Source organism: Limulus polyphemus, unplaced genomic scaffold, assembly GCF_000517525.1.
Source record: "Limulus polyphemus unplaced genomic scaffold, Limulus_polyphemus-2.1.2 Scaffold2004, whole genome shotgun sequence".
In the NCBI taxonomy this organism is placed as follows: domain Eukaryota; kingdom Metazoa; phylum Arthropoda; class Merostomata; order Xiphosura; family Limulidae; genus Limulus; species Limulus polyphemus.
The window spans coordinates 49,376-54,263 of NW_013667614.1; the positions used below are offsets into that span (position 1 = coordinate 49,376).

The following is a 4,888-nucleotide window of genomic DNA, read 5'->3' on the forward strand; positions in this document are numbered from 1 at the left end:
CGGTTGCCCCCCCCCCCCAGTGGCTCAGGCGGTAAGTCGGAAGAAGGTCTTATGACGCTAAATTCCGGGTTTAGGTACCCATAGCAGGCACAGCATAGATAGCTCATCATGTTGTTTTGTGCTTCACTACAAAGAAACAAACGTATAAATAGCGTTTAGTAGATTTCATGCCTGAGCAATAACTATAATTTTCAATATAGTTTTGTAGATTGTAGAGGAGCTTCGTAAATTAGAGATCGGTAGCATTATGCGTTAACATTTCATATTGTGATTTTGTAGATTGTTGTTTACTGTTACCGTCTGTTTTATATTTTATTTGGTTTGCAGAAGAAACATTTCCCGAATAAATTACATATATGTGTGTATTATTACAAGCCTGGGCGATTGGAGTGATGACTTGGTATCAATGTTTGATGTGGTTTCTGGATGACTTTTTAACTTTGGCCTTCGAAGTAAAAACATGATGAACACAGTTCTTAAATAAGAGTTTTATAGATGCTGAAGACTATACAAGTAAGCTGTAAACCTGATTGGTGCTTTCTATATATATTAGTAAAATTGCATAATGTAGGAGGAAGTCTTAAAATGGATTATCTGTTTTGATGAATACCCAGAAGAAGAAGTGGAATTTCAGCAAATGGTCCTGTGGGATATAGGAACTATTGAGAAAGTTCAAATGCATCATCAATTTTGATTTTCATCAAGACCGTTGGACATTTCTCAATCTTAAAATGAGATGAGATTCCGTTACAAAATAACATTATGTCGCAGTGCCAAATATCTTAAACTGCAAGATTTGTTCAATTTTTAAATCAAAGACAAAAACACGCCTGTCAGATTAATCTCAATTTTGGATTCAGTATTTAATCATACCGTTCCTTCAAAAAATGTTAACTTATTAATAGTAACCTATACATTATGTTTATATTGTACAAGGATTATGAAATTATATATTTTTCATAGTTTTTTTAATTGTACACGTATATATATGTTGACCGACTTGTACTTATGTAATTAACATTTCTTTAAACATATGTCCGTAATATTTCTAAATTGTTCAATTCTTAAATATAAATTACGGAACAAATTTCTTTAAAATATATATCATAGTTTTAGATAAGTGAACTTCTTGTCAGAAATAATAATAACAATAAATATTAATATGATCATACGCACCGTAAAAGAAATCTACAAACCAAATTTCAAGACATCAACATAAATTGAAATTAAAACATTAATAAAAGAGCAAGTACGCAATACGTGTTTACCAACAAAACCAATTTTGAAGTTACAAGGGGCCAGGTGGTTAGGACGCTCGACTCGCAATCTGCGGGTTCGAATCCCCGTCCCACCAAACATGCTCGCCCTTTCAGCCGTGTGGGCGTTATAAAGTGACTGTCAATCCCATTATTCGTTGGTAAAAGAGTAGCCCAAGAGTTGGCGGTGGGTGGTGATGACCTTCCCTCTAGTCTTACACTGCTAAATTAGGGACGGCTAGCGCAGATAGCCCTCGTGTAGCTTTGCGCAAAATTCAAAACAAACCGTTACAAAGAACTAATGGTTAAACGGAAGGAATCCAAAAATTCGTTATATTTACAAATGTTAGCCATAGGTATTATGTTTCCTATTTCACAGCGAATTCTATAAGTTTATTGGTAGTTAAGATATATTTTCACCTACTGCTTCACTTAATGAAAACTTGTAAGTTCGTTATCGGCCAGAGTTTTATCTAAGATGGAATACTGTCAGCTTACCGTCTTGTGACATCATTTGTATTCAGTGAAATTTATGTTTCAAAATAATGATGCTTTCAGAGATTATTTGAGGTTTTGATACAGAGTGTTAACACAATGTAGGCATAGCCATGGACCTCTTCAGCATTGTACAGATTCGCACCTACAGCGTCTACTACTAGCAGAGTGCTTTTTATTGTTTGAAAACCAGAGACCGTCATTTTATTGTTTTTTCAGATAATAATTACGTTAAGCATAGTATTAGTCAGTTTTTATTTCAAGAATGTTAAAGTTTTTTTATCAACATTGATGTATTAAAACTTTGGAACTGTTCATTACAAAAAAGACTCTTCAGATTTTAACGAATATATGCCTGTTTAGAAAGAAAATTATCCAAAAACTAGAAGTCAGTGTGTTTCACATTAAGTGTGTACTTATGTTTTTTTCAAATATACATAATATTTCTACAACTCATTACTAGTCCGAATAAAAGCACATTATGCTATTTAATTTTTCCGAAAAAGGGCCGAAGGCTGTCTGGAGGGCGAGGGGGGTACCTGTTTTAACCGTCACATATGGAACGCTAACGTTGCAATCTGTACTGTCGCGACGTCGGTAAAACGTGCGCATGCCGTGGATCACAAGAAGAATTATGCACTCTGTAGGCTACAACACAGCATTACATATGAACTTCAAAAGTAAGAATTTTCACTTTAATTTTTTTTATACGTAGTTTATGAACTGCATCTGTGTAAGAAGTATTTGTTGGTAACTCTAGGGCAAGCAGTCTTTATAGATGATGTAAGAGACTGTTTGGAATAACTATATGAATCATCGTGAGATACGTCATTGGCAGTGACCTACATATGCATCAATGACCAAGTGAGTACATCACACGTTCCTGTTTCACTTCTCTCGTCAAAAATGTAGAAATTAAAGAAAAGTCTACCCTTTGTTCTCGAAAGAGACGACCTTCTGGACAGAGCAAGCCATTGTGCCGTTACAGACTTGTTGATTCGGAGGGTCAGATCAAGAATCAGGTCATTGGCTCGCATTGCAAGTGCATGCTATTGTTTGATTGGTTCCTATGTGTTTGATGTCACTGAGGCTCCTGATTATTTTTCTCCTAAAACTCACAGGATGTTAGTTTTCAACGGGGTTTTAAACAGTGGACGAGGAGAGACTAACCAAGAAGTAAAAACATGTTTTGTTTCTTCCGGTCAAACCTGTTCCACAAGGGCGGCGAACTCGGTCGGTATTCTTTAGATTGCGAGTCGAGCGTCCTAACCACCTGGCCATGCGGGCCACTTGTGAAGGACTAAACTCTAAAGACAATTCAAAGTGCCAGCGTTGTAAATAAAATAACATAGATATACGTATTCAGGTATGAGCTAAAATAGATGTGCAATAGTTTCTACCATAATAGTTTGATAGTTATTTGGTCATAATGTCTTTATGCATTACTTGTTACTGACGTTCATACAATTTAGACATAAATTTCATGAACACGTGTGTAGTTTATCTTTAATCTACATAATAAACTTTCTGCGAATAATAAAATATTACTACTCTACAAAAAAAAGGTATTGCTTGTAGATTCTACTGCACTTCATTTGTTGATCTGAATCATAAAGGATTTAAAATTTTGTGTATTTGAAATTCAGTTACAGGACTTTTACTAATACGTTTTATTAATGTTTTTTTCTTATTTGGTAAATAAGGAAAATATATCCATACATTTAGAATCGATTAACAAGGTAAAAAATAGCACATCGCAATCACTTTGCGAGTCTGTTTACCATGTAGTACACTGAGTTAATGTAAGAGCAAGCTATGCAAGGGTTCATAAGAAAACAAGCTAACTGTTTAAGTGTATTTGTTTAGCGCATTTTCACTAGATCTGTATGCTTGTGTAAATTGTAATAAGCACATGCCAGAAAACAGTACATAATTTAAGAGTACTCGTTGTAAAGAATGTTAGAGGTTAGAACTTTAGAGGATAACAGTGTTACCATGCAATTTTACTTGTAGCATTTCAGGAAATTATAATTAGTTGTAGTGCCTGCAACACATAAGTATAGATAAGCTTGTATATACATTTTTCAAATGCTCTTTTTTAGTTGTCCAGAAACATGTTCAGAACTAGACATCGTTGTAGTTACAGACGTTATTGGCTAACTCTGGTATATTTGTTGCTCCTTTTTTAGCTTGTAGTTGTTTTTATGTATCATTCATAATTTTTTATAGATTAAAGTCTATAATAATTTTGTGATGAAGTTATTACGTTTACTGATTAAATCTTGTAATCTCCCATTCATGAATTTTAGTTTACCTTGCAACATATGTATAATAGCACACCAAGTTTGTTTGTTTGAATATCGCGCAAAGCTACACGGGGATTATCTGCGCTAGCTGTCCCTAATTTAGCAGTGAAAGATAAGAGAGAAAGCAACTAGTCATCACCACCCACCACCAACTCTTGGGCAACTCTTTTACCAACGAATAGTGGGATTGACAGTTACATTATAACGCCCACACGGCTGAAAGGGCGAGTATGTTTGGTGAGACCGGGATTCTAACCCTCGAGCCGCAGATTGCGAGTCGAGCGTCCTAACCACCTAGCTATGCAGGGCCGAACACGCCGAGGAATGTTCGTTTCAGTCATATTTTATTTTTATTGGGTCTGTACGTAGAAAATCATGACACTTAGTACAACGGTTCTCGAACTTTAGTAACCCAAAGACCCCTTTTAATTTACATTTTTTTCTCGGGTCCCCAAATCTATCGATGTTTTTTAGTTTGAAAAAAAAAATCCGAGTACATGAAAAGCTGGATTACAAAATTAATTATTTAATTCATATAAATTTAATTTTACGAAAACTATTTTTTATTCTATAAATCATACATTTTAAAATATTTCTATGAAATTTCAGGAAAGAGTTCCATATGGCACCCCCCACCCAAAAATTGTACAAACCTTATAGAGAATCGGTGGTGGTGTGTCAAAAGACAACTACCAACTACACATACCAGGGCAAAGACATTTGACAAGCATATGTGTGAATACATGTGGAGAACATTATATTCTGATAAAAGTAGCCTTTTTGATGCATTTTATACAAGACATTTGTAAAGTGTATCCCCAAGAAGATTGT

At 34.8% G+C, this 4,888-nt stretch overlaps 1 protein-coding gene across 3 annotated transcripts in view; it reads left to right on the plus strand.

Moving 5' to 3' along the window:
• Window positions 1-4,888, plus strand: part of LOC106465626 (nuclear receptor coactivator 2-like) — a 168,076-nt gene that overhangs the window by 5,924 nt on the left and 157,264 nt on the right. The window contains exon 1 of one of the 3 annotated variants that reach the window (XM_022393567.1): window positions 2,968-3,117. The exons of the other annotated variants lie outside the window; for them this stretch is intronic. The gene's annotated coding sequence lies outside the window, so the exon portion shown is untranslated. Of the gene's footprint in view, window positions 1-2,967; window positions 3,118-4,888 lie in introns of those variants that run through there. 3 annotated transcript variants of the gene reach the window in all.